This window comes from Tripterygium wilfordii, chromosome 21 (assembly GCF_013401445.1).
Source record: "Tripterygium wilfordii isolate XIE 37 chromosome 21, ASM1340144v1, whole genome shotgun sequence".
NCBI classification, from domain to species: domain Eukaryota; kingdom Viridiplantae; phylum Streptophyta; class Magnoliopsida; order Celastrales; family Celastraceae; genus Tripterygium; species Tripterygium wilfordii.
The window spans coordinates 12,785,719-12,797,039 of record NC_052252.1 but is presented as its reverse complement, the minus strand read 5'-3'; the positions used below and the strand labels follow the sequence as shown (position 1 = coordinate 12,797,039).

At 37.2% G+C, this 11,321-nt stretch overlaps 1 long non-coding RNA gene across 1 annotated transcript; it reads right to left on the bottom strand.

Annotated features, from left to right (window-relative positions):
• Positions 1 to 5,497: 5,497 nt before the first annotated feature.
• LOC119988714 lies at positions 5,498 to 7,235 on the bottom strand. The gene is made up of 2 exons (XR_005465660.1): positions 6,849 to 7,235; positions 5,498 to 5,909 (listed from the first exon to the last, which is right to left on the bottom strand). It is a non-coding gene; the product is annotated as an uncharacterized LOC119988714 (long non-coding RNA).
• Between the last annotated feature and the right edge of the window lie 4,086 nt (positions 7,236 to 11,321).

The following is an 11,321-nucleotide window of genomic DNA, read 5'->3' as shown; positions in this document are numbered from 1 at the left end:
ATTGGACTAACCCACTTGTTGTCTAAAATCGGGTAAATTATCCCCACATCAAGTAACTTAAGAACTTCAGCTTTGGTAACATCCTTCATATGCGGGTTCAACCTCCTTTGTGCTTCTCAGGTGGGCTTTGCATTATTTTCCAAAAAAATCTGATGCATACATCTTACTAGGCTGATCCTTTTTATGTCGGTGATGGTCCAACCAAGAGCTGTTTTATGCTTCTTCAAAATCCGAATCAACTTTGCTTCCTCCCCCAAACTCAGTTTTGCAGCAACTATCACGAGTAAAGTGTTGCGCTCACCCAAATAAATGTATTTCAAATGACTAGGTAACTGCTTCAGCTCCAAATTAGGTGTTTTAACTGTTGAGGGAACAAGAGATGAGTTAGTAGGCGTTAGCTGCTCAAAAGGAGGAGTATTCTTACCACCATAGGGTCGGTCCAACTGGAATGCTTGGATAGCCTCTTCTATTCGGTCATCCTCCAAATCTCCTTCGAAAATTAGCTTGTCAGTCAAGCCATATCCTGCTACTGCCTCCACGGGATCAGTACTAGTAACCTGAAACACTTCACTTACAAACTCATGTGCATTATCAATATTAAAACAATCACTACGATCATCATGAGATTTGAGAGCATCAAACACATGAAATTCTAATTCCTTGTCATTCACCTGCATAGTTACAGTCCCCCTTTTCACATTAATAATCATGTCAGCAGTAATCATAAAAGGACGTCCAAGAATGATGGGTAAAGATGAGGATCTAGGGCTATCCTCTATATCCAACATAACAAAATCAACAGGCAAGATTAAATCATTCACAGTTACCAAGACATCTTCTAAAATCCCTTTAGGTCTTTTAACACTACAGTCGGCCAACTGCAAAGTTATAGAAGTCTCTTGGAGCTCTCCCAACCCAAGTTTTTCATAAACAGAGTAAAGTAACAAATTAATGCCTGCCCCTAAATCTAACAGTGCCTTTTCAAAAAATTGATTTCTCAGTTTACATGGTATGATAAAACTATCAGGATCTTTAAGCTTTGGTGGGAGTTTATTTAACAACATAGCACTAACTTCTTCTTTCAAAGCAATTTTTTCATGGGCAGTAAATTTTCTCTTTTGAGTACAACATTCTTTAAAAAATTTAGCGTAAGAAGGAATTTGTTTAATAGCATCAAGCAATGGAATATTAATTTCAACCTTACGCAAATTCTCAAAAATATCAAATGCCTTACAATCAGTTTTATTTTTGGCAAACCTTTGTGGGAAAGGTGGAGGATCTCTTTCCCATTCCTGTGTCTCCACTGGGGTGGTTTTACGGCCTCTTTGCACCCTGTCTGTAGCTTGACTGTAGTTTGTAGTCTCGGCTAGTAGCTGCTCTGTCTTGTTAATTTTCTTGCCACTTTGGAGAGTTGTTACAGCTTTCAATTGCTTTGGGTGCCCAGCTGGGTTATTCAAGGGCTGTGAAGGTAATTCTCCATTCTTTTTGTCACTCATCTCTTTAGCCATTTACCCCACTTGAGTCCCTAATTTTGGAATGGCTTGAGTTGTTTGTTGCATGAATTGCATCATTGTGGTCTCCAAGTTACTCCCCTTTGCTAGTTGTTGTGCAGGAGCTGCTGTTTCAGTTGTGTTTTGTTCATTCCTCTATGAGAAATTTGGATGATTACGCCATGGATAAACTTGATTTCTCATGTTGAAATTTCCTTGTCCCAACTAATTGGCTTGCTCTTGATCCGACATAGATGTCAATGGACAAGCATTAGTCACATGATCATTATTTGAATAAATAGCACACACACTAACTGGTTTTGTTGGCACAAACGCTTTCACATTCATTCCCTTCATAGCTTCAACAATCATGTCAATTTTTCGATTGATATTTCCCATCTCAACTTGTACCATAGTGTCGGCACTTACTTTGTACATGCCTGTTTCCTTGTTGAATTTCTACCCCTTGTAGAAAATTGTTGGGAGTCTTCGCTCAAGTCTTCGAATAGCTCCATCGCTTCCTCACTACTTTTCCGCATTAACACTCCATTACAAGCTGAATCAACCTTCATCCTATTAATTTCATTCAAACCTTCATAGAAGTGAAGTACAACATCATCCTTATGTAAATTATGAGTTGGGCAACGAGTCAAATGGCTTTTGAAATCTTTCCAAGCCTCATAGAATAAATCCCCATCTTTTTGTTCAAAATTTTGAATTTCTTGCACCAGCTGTTTGGTCCTATGAGCTGGAAAAATTCCCTTAAGAATTTAGTAGCCATCTGCTCCCATGTGCCAATGGTACCTGCTTCAATAGAATTATACCCCATCTTGGCTCCTCCTCTAAGAGTGAAAGGGAACAGTGCCAATTTCATATTGTCAATAGACATCCCTGTCATGTGTTGAGTACGACAAAGATCGATAAAATCCTTCAGATGTTGATGTGGATCTTCATCAAACCGCCCCTCATAATGTGGCACAGAATTCAGCAATTGGGGTGATAAGCTCACATTAGCTGCTCCTGTAGGTTGGTATGTGATACATGATGGCTGGGCAATATTCTATGGGATATATCTATTCATCATGGGTATATGTGCATTACCCTCTGCATTCCCATCACCTCCTGCAGCGTGAATTGCCCGATGAAGAAGATTTTCAGCCACGTTTCTTTGTCTTAATGCTCTAGCAGTTCTTTCAATTTCTGAATCAAAATTTTCTAGTGGCTTATGTTGAGAACGAGTATTGACTATGCACTTTTAAGAGACAATTTTGGATCTGCAGAAGAAATTGATTGAGGTAAGTTTAAGTAGGAAAAATAAACTAAATAAATAAATACACACTATTGCCATAAGAACAATAGGTGATGAACTTAACAGTCCCTGGTAATGGCGCCAAAAACTTGATCGATACTTTTTATCACAAGAAATACTTGCAATTCAATACTGACGGGTTTAATCTACTAGCAAGTGTACGTGCCGAAAGACAGTAAAATAGTGAATGGGGTCGAATCCACGAAGACTGTATTAATTATCAACTGACTACTAACAATAGTGTAAATTAAATCTCAAATGCTTCTAATATTAACTAACAAAATAAAATTGAACTAAATATCAATGGATGAAAACTTGCTTGGGTTTGGCTTGCCAACTACCTCCACCTGTGCACACAAATTAATACGCAATCACACAATTTAAAAGTTTAACAATATCAATTGAAAGGCCTTGGTCCAACTGCAGTCAATTAGGTTTCCCTAAACAATGATCCTGACTTTGGTCTAGTTGCAAGATCTTTTCTTATCAAAGGAATCTTGGTTGGTCTATCCTAAGAGTTTCCTAAGACAAGCATAAGCACTAGGAAATCGACAATTGCACAATCTAGGATAATGGTCTATTACCCAATCAATTATGTCCTATGTTCCCAAAACTTGGATCTTACGCAAGTTCTTGTTACTTCGTCAAACACCATGTTTAACTAACAATTCCTAGAATTATGATGTTGATTAGGCATGCATAACAATAGGAAATAAGCAATCAATCCAGAGAACAAAGAATTAAACTTAGTTTGATTATCAATCAAATCTGTGCACAAGGTTTATGGTAGAAGAATTACCAATCCCTAGCTAGAAAATAGTTTAGCTACACATAATCATAATAAAAACCACCAAAATACTCATTAACAATGTTCGAATCAATGGGAGAATTGAGATTTACCGAAGAATTTGGACTGCCAAGCTTGATGTGCCTCCTCTCCTCCTTCTTGCCGTCACTCTCTGTCCAAACTAGGTCTTTGATTTTCTTCAGCAGCAGTAGCAGCGTGTCCTTTTCTCCCAGCACATAAGCCCCTTTATATAGATTTAAAACCCTAAGATGGCCCAGCTGTATTTGCCACATCATCAACTTAAATATGTAAGACTGATTCCCGCGTTCCGCGGCCGCAACAAGATGCAAAACAGGTTACAAATTATGTCCAGTGACAGCTTTACGCTCCATCAATACCTGTCCATAAAAACACCAATATGGGCAGTATTTTACACTAAACAACTTAGAAAAATAACAACTTTAAGCCCAGAAAACTAGGTGTATTTTACACCTAACATCGGCCACCACTCCCTACATAGTACAACACCACCAAACTTCTACTAAGGCACAACTATACCTAACTGCAACCAAGGACACGTTTGTGCAATAGTGTACCTAATAACTCCTCCCTCCCCAAAAGTCTGTTGTCCCCAAGGGAGTTGAGGATATCGTAGCATATATGTCCTCCAAACATAGTGTGCAAGGATATGTCAGGTGGGTATTCTTATTTGGTATCATTTTCTTCATTTTCCTCACACTTGTCCCCCAACACCCTTTAATGAGGAACAATTTTTTGCATCGATGTCCTAGCCCAAATTTCTCATCGCAGTTGAAAAACAGTCCCTTATCTCTCATTTCTTTAAGCTCAGCTAGAGATAGACGTTTAATCCGCGATGTTGATGAAAGTTAGATTTTGACTGACTGTTGGTGCCCTCCAATCGTCACCTGGGATGGGATGTTTCATGGCTTGGTGACGAGCTTCATATAATCTTGCAAGGCCAATAACGCCAGAAAGTATGGACGGTCGGGAAGCCATGACGTCCACTCGAACGCTATCCCTTAAACCGCTCACATAGCAACCCACCTGTTGGGTTGGGGTTAGTTGTTCACAACGGCTCAACAACCTCTCAAAGTTGTTTTGGTGTTCGCTGGCAGTACCAGTTTGTTTGAGCATGGTTAAATCACCAAAAAATTATTGCAATGAGTAGGCCCAAATCTGGTATGCAATCCTTCTTTTATTGTTTCCCAAGTGACCAATGATTCGTCCTCTTTCATCAATTGATACCACAATTGAGCATCTCCCTCCAAATGATAAGAGGCAAGGATCCCACATTTTTCATAAGCAATTTCCAGCAGTTCGAAAAATTGCTCAGCTCGGCATATCCAACTTATAGGATCATCCTTCCTACTAAAGCGGGGAAACTCCAGTTTTACCACCTTGTGAATCGCAGATGCTTGACTGCCACCAGAATTACCAGTCCATCTGCTTCGTTGATTATGAGAGCTTTCACCTTGATCATGGGTTAAACGACCCATAACTTGGTCCAGCCTATCATTCATGGCAGTGATCAATGTATGGATTTAATCCACACGACCCTCCAATTGGCTGATTCGTTGTTCATCAATGGCCTGCTTCGATATCAAGTTGATAGGTTCCTTACTATTGGAACGAGTGATCGACTTGCATGTGAGGGAACTTGGATCCCGTTTTGTAGCAGAATTCTTGCATTTACCAATTTTGTTTGAGTGATGAAAATGGTGTTCATTTATTTAAGGAAAACCAGAACCTCTTAAGACTTAAAGTTGACTGTTAATACTTGCCCTTTCATTGATTTCATACTAGGTTAAATACAACCAAAGAGATGAGAGTAGTTGCCTCATGCATGGCCACTATTCCCTCAAACTATCAAACGTGGGCAACTCCTATATAACCACCAGATAACTGACAAATAAAATAAGGAAAATTAATAACACTCCATGTACAACCACCACTCCCTACACATAGTACAACACCACCAAACTTCTACTAAGGCACAACTGTACCTAACTGCAACCAAGAACACATCTGTGCAATAGTGTACGTAACAAGTCATAACACCAATCACCCTATAAATTCGAATCCTCTCAGACAAACAACGTATACAATGCTATCACACCTTAACACCCCATGAGACATCGTACATGAATTATTAGAGCTCGTACATTTTACAAATAGATAAGCAACAACACTCCACTGTCACTCATACTAACTCGAGAATTATTAAACATTTTTAATTCCAAAGTCAATCCCAACGAGGCCGTCGTCAGTCACTGTCCGTCTTGCTGATCCGTTGAGCTAAGACCTACAAACATTTCACTTGGACGATTTGAAAGAGAGGGAGAATGAGCCAAATGCCCGATAGGGATAAACAATGGTGACGATTATGCGCTTAGAGAAGGAGAAACAACAATGGAAAATAATGATGAAACAAACGAAACCATCAACCATATATACAAGTTTAACTACACATAAATGCCTGCCACATGATCAACCAAATACTCCAGCGAGTATCAGAACGGTGCTTCAAAGGTATTAAACATAGCAACAACAACCACACTACCAATCATCATCAAGTATGCAAATTACCTTACCAGCCACCTCTCCAACCCTGGACCTCTAGAATGTCACCAAGTCCAAAGCTCCTAGACCCATTTCAATTGAATGTCACCAAATCCAGAGCTCTTGAATCCATCCTGGACAAATGTCACCAAATCCGAGGCTCCTGGACCCACTCCTAGTGAATGTCACCAAATACAGGATCATCTGGAATGGGGTGAGGATCGGCGAAATCTGACACCTGATGGATATCCTACCTATATGTGAGGGTCCCAGCTATGCACCTCACACCACCACTTCCAAGCCCAAGTATGTACTGTGATATATTACAATTTCCCATGGATTTCATACCATCTTTACTTTTCCAGTGAGATGCCCACCTTATCCACTTCAACCCATAACAACACCACACCCCAGCAAGGACAAGATGAAACCACAACAAATAATGGAGTACCCAAGAGAAGAAAATAGAACTCAACGCAATCCACTAAAAATTATTCTCAATTCAGAGGAAACAATTGCAGGACACATCCAACTCTTCCAGTAAACAATAGGAAAGAACATTATTTTGATCAAACATTCGAAATTCGAGGAAACAGTCAAGGCAATCAAGGATTCAAATGTGATACAAGAACATACCAGAATCACCATTTAAAGAACTAAAGGTGGAGTAAGGAATCCATACCTCTTGAAGCATGCCTAGTCGATTAATATGTAAACAAATCACCAATCCTCCTCTTAGTAATCTTGCTCTACTCTCAATCTCCATAATACCCTCTAATCAGACCTCTTGCCTAGATTTCCTAGACTCCTCCTCAAATAGTTATTTTACACTTCCTTGTGTCCTTAGCTTGAAGATCAGCGACCCTTATTTAAAGAAACTATCACACGCCCTTCTTTCAATCCTCCAAACAAGCATAATCCCCAACTGTCATGTGCACGTTGATTACTTCGTCTAGACACGATCTTGCTCTTCTCACCCCTCTCTCTCTTGTTCTCGTTCAACACTGAAGGAACAAGAAGATTTTTTTTAAAACTTCTTTTGAGTCTCGGAGAAACTTAAAAAAGAGGCTCTTTTCTTTTCCTTTTTCTTCCTAATACTTTTCCCATCTTTTTTCTTGTTTTTACTTCTTGATATATGAAAAATGATACCTGTACATAGACTTTTTTATACATAATTATAAATAACCTATGTGGCATGACAACTCATCTTGCCATATAGGATTCATTTTAAATGACATGGAAGGACCACAACTTTTCCCCCACTTCTCTCTCTGTTTGTGGAACACGATGTATTTTTATTCACTTTTCTCTCTTCCCCACATCCAACTCTCCCTCTCCCACTCCTCTGGTCTCTCTCTCTCTCTATCCTCTCCCCCGTGCACCTGTTTCTCTCCATCCCTCAGCATCGATCCGAACCACAGACCCGGTATTGTTTCATCTCCTCGAAAACCCCATTGTGACATGGTAGACGAGATGGAGCTATTCGTGAAGTTAAGGATCCATTGGCACGTGTTAATGTTCGGATCCATTCGATATGATGTCTCTATTTTTTTTTGGTGATGAGCTTGCTTTTTTTGGATCTTGTTAAAACAAATGGCTTTGGAGTTGGGTTCCATTCAATATGATGTCTCCATCTTGTAAATCTCGTTGTGATTTTTTTTTTGATTTTCTAATTGATTATTTTGTTTAAATGTATTGGATCTTACTCGGAGTTTGATCTATGATTTTAGGTTTTTACAGTTATGAGTGAAGAGAGTGGAGCACGATAGTAAGAGCAAGGATTGCAAGAAGAAAATGAAAACATGTGGGAAAAACCAGATCTGGAAGAAATGAGATATGAAAACGACAAATGAGACGACGAAAAGGGTGGAGAGCAAAAACAATATAACAAAATACTTAAATAATATAATAAGGACCTAGAACAATGTAATAAAGGTTGGTTGACTAACAACGATGTAACACAAGAGGATGAACAACAGAGTCAAGTCATTTGAGCGTTCAGATTGTTGATCTGACATTTAGTGCATTTGTGAATCATTTTTATGTATTTGTGTATTTGGCATGACATGTTTGAATATTATAGAGAAATATAGAGAGGGCGTATTGGCATGTCGTTTATTTGAGAAGTTTCACTATCTATTTTGTAACTTGATTTGTGAAACAATTGTTTGTAACGTTTTTTAATTATCAATGCTTATTTAGTATGTGTATCAATTTCTCGGAATTGCACAATTATCTTTTAACTCAATGCAATAGTGAAAGTGTAATTATATTGTAATTAGCAACTTTAATTAACAAAACTTATTGCGTTATAGCCCTGATTAATAACATAATTACTAACAAAAAAAAATACTATCACACACAAAAAAACGTACTTAACAAAATGTATTTATATACAATCTCTGGATTTGTGTAATTACGTTCAGATGTGTAATTATAGCCTCATTATATTTAACAAACAAAAAAAAAGTGTATTTGTATACAATCTCAGTTTTAAATATGGTTCTAGAGAAAATGTAAAATGTGTATTTTTCAAATTTATCTTAACAGTCATAATACGTAATTAAATAGTAACATAGTGTAATTGTAGAACAACTCAGCGTATTAGTGAGTAATGCAGTACAAAATATTATTATAGTGTACACAGATGATTTGTTACTTTTCTTTTGCTTCACTGCTCTAATTTTTGTTATCCTGAAGCCAGAAAACAAGTAATAAAACTGTCAGAATGTGTAATGACAGTGCAAATGCTTGCAATATATCATCATGTGTTCATGTTTTGTTCTCTTTACTTCAACATGTTCGTTCTTGATAAATCTTTTATACATACACCAAAATGGTGTCGTTTGAAGAATGTTCTTATGCCTCAAATTTGACCTTTAATGATTCGCATTCTTCTTATGCTTGTCCTCTTTGGACGAAGAGGGTTCCTTCTTAGATGATTTGCCATTTTGTTCACTCTTAACTGCTATACTTTTTGCCATCCTAAAACGAAGACGTGTGAAAAGTGTGTTGGAAACATGTGATTAGCGGAAGCGTATAAGGACCTCATAGACATAAATGATAGCTGTAGTAAAGGGTTTTCGTCCGACCCAAAAAAATAAAAAAATAGAAAAAGATAAAAAATGCAAAAGCCCATTCTTGAGATCGCAAGTTCACAAAAATTCAAAAAGCCACTTTTGGACCCACAAGCCTACAAAAACTCATTTCTTTGACCCACAAACCCACAGATATTCAAAAGTTTGTTTCTTGGATCCTTAAGCCCACAAACACCCAAATATTAGCCCAATAAAACCAAACCCTAGAAATTATCTACAAAATAAGGAAATTAAAAGATTTTGGAAAATAAAACCTTAAAAAGGAAAATATGACAACTTTTTAGGGTTTTGCAAAAGGAATGAAAATTACAAAAGGGTAATTTTCTTGGGGCTTCTAAAAAGAAAAGAAAATAAGGTTTAAGGGGACTTTTTGGTAAAAGAGCAGAAATAGGGTTTTTGTGTGAGATGGTACGACATTATATAAGGGAGCTAAGGGAGGAGGATAGACACAATTGAGAGGGGTAGGAAAAGAAAGAGGCGTGAGAGACACAAAAAAGAGAGGGAGCCGCACAACAAAAAGAGAGGAAGAGAAAAAAAGGTTTTTGCTTTTGGTGTAAGAAGAGCAGCCGAACAAACAGAAGAAGAAAAAACAAAAGGGGTTCTTGAGGGAGAGAAGCATTGTACAGAGTAAGTAGAAAGGGAGAAAGTCGCTCGGTTCTACTTCACGGAAGGTAATACCTTGCACTCAATCCGATTGATCTGTGTTGGCTGGTTCGGTTTCTTTGATTATACTTGCCTCTGTTTATATTCTGGGTTGTTTATATTGTATTGACTTTGGTTCGGGTCCTATATTGTTTATCGTTTATATCTGCAGTGTTTATATTGTTTGTTGATGTATTGTTTATTGTTTATATTGGTTTTGGTTCGGGTTCTTGATGTTTGATATACGGTGGCTTCTCCATTCTTTTCAGACACATGTGTGTATATATATGAGTTTATATGTATATATGTACGTGTGTATATATTATATGCAGTGTGTGTGCGTGTATAGGTGGTGCGTTTATATATATATATATTGTCTGACTGTATATATATATGTTGCATGTGTATATATGGTTTTGTTCGTGTGTATATATATACAGTGTATATGTGTGTGTATATACCGTGGGTGTGTGTGTTTATTATACATGTGTATATGTGTGTATGGGTACATGGTATGGTTGTGTATATTGTATATATGTATATTTGGCTCTTATGTTGGATAATTCATTCATATTGGCATGTATAACTTGAACATTAATTATCGGGTTATTTTCTATTTATTATGAGTGTATGAATTTAAAATTGAATGTAGGTCATTTCAATTAAGGAAATCATAAGTTGATTCCCTTTATTTGGATTATGGGTCTTATTTGATTTCATTTATGAATTTGCCGTAAGTTGACAATAATAGGTTAAATTGATAGATTTGATAAAAAAAAAAAAAAGGTTAAATTGATAGATGACTCTTTCCCAAATGATTATTTATACCTTAAGTTGGTATTTAAAATTTAACCTACCAAAAGTTGGTAGTATTTTTTCATTAAAACCTACCAAAAATTGGTAGTGTATTTTCATTAAACCTACCAAAAGTTGGTAGTGTATTTTCATTAAAACTATCAAAAGTTGATAGTGTATTTTCATTTAAAACCTACCAAAAGTTGGTAGTGTATTTTCATTAAACGTACCAAAAGTTGATAGTGTATTTCCAAATAAATACTATCAAAAGTTGATAGTGTTATTTCAAACATTTTTCCAAAACTATCATAAGTTGATAGTATTTTTCATATAAACTTTTTCTCAAGATAATCATACCTTGCAAAGGGCAAGTTTCCATGAGATAGCCATTAAATTAATTAGGGTAACCGTTTTCAAACGGGAGTTGTGGGGTGCCTAACACCTTCCCCACACTCAATTGATCCCCGTACCCCCTTTCTCTGGTTCGCAGGTCTTTACGGTGTCCAATTGCACCTTAAATCAATTGGTGGCGACTCTAAACGTTTTTCATCCTCCAACGCCGGTCCGCGTCGTGACCCCGGTTGCAACAATAGCTAGATAAGTTTCAAAAATTTCTTATC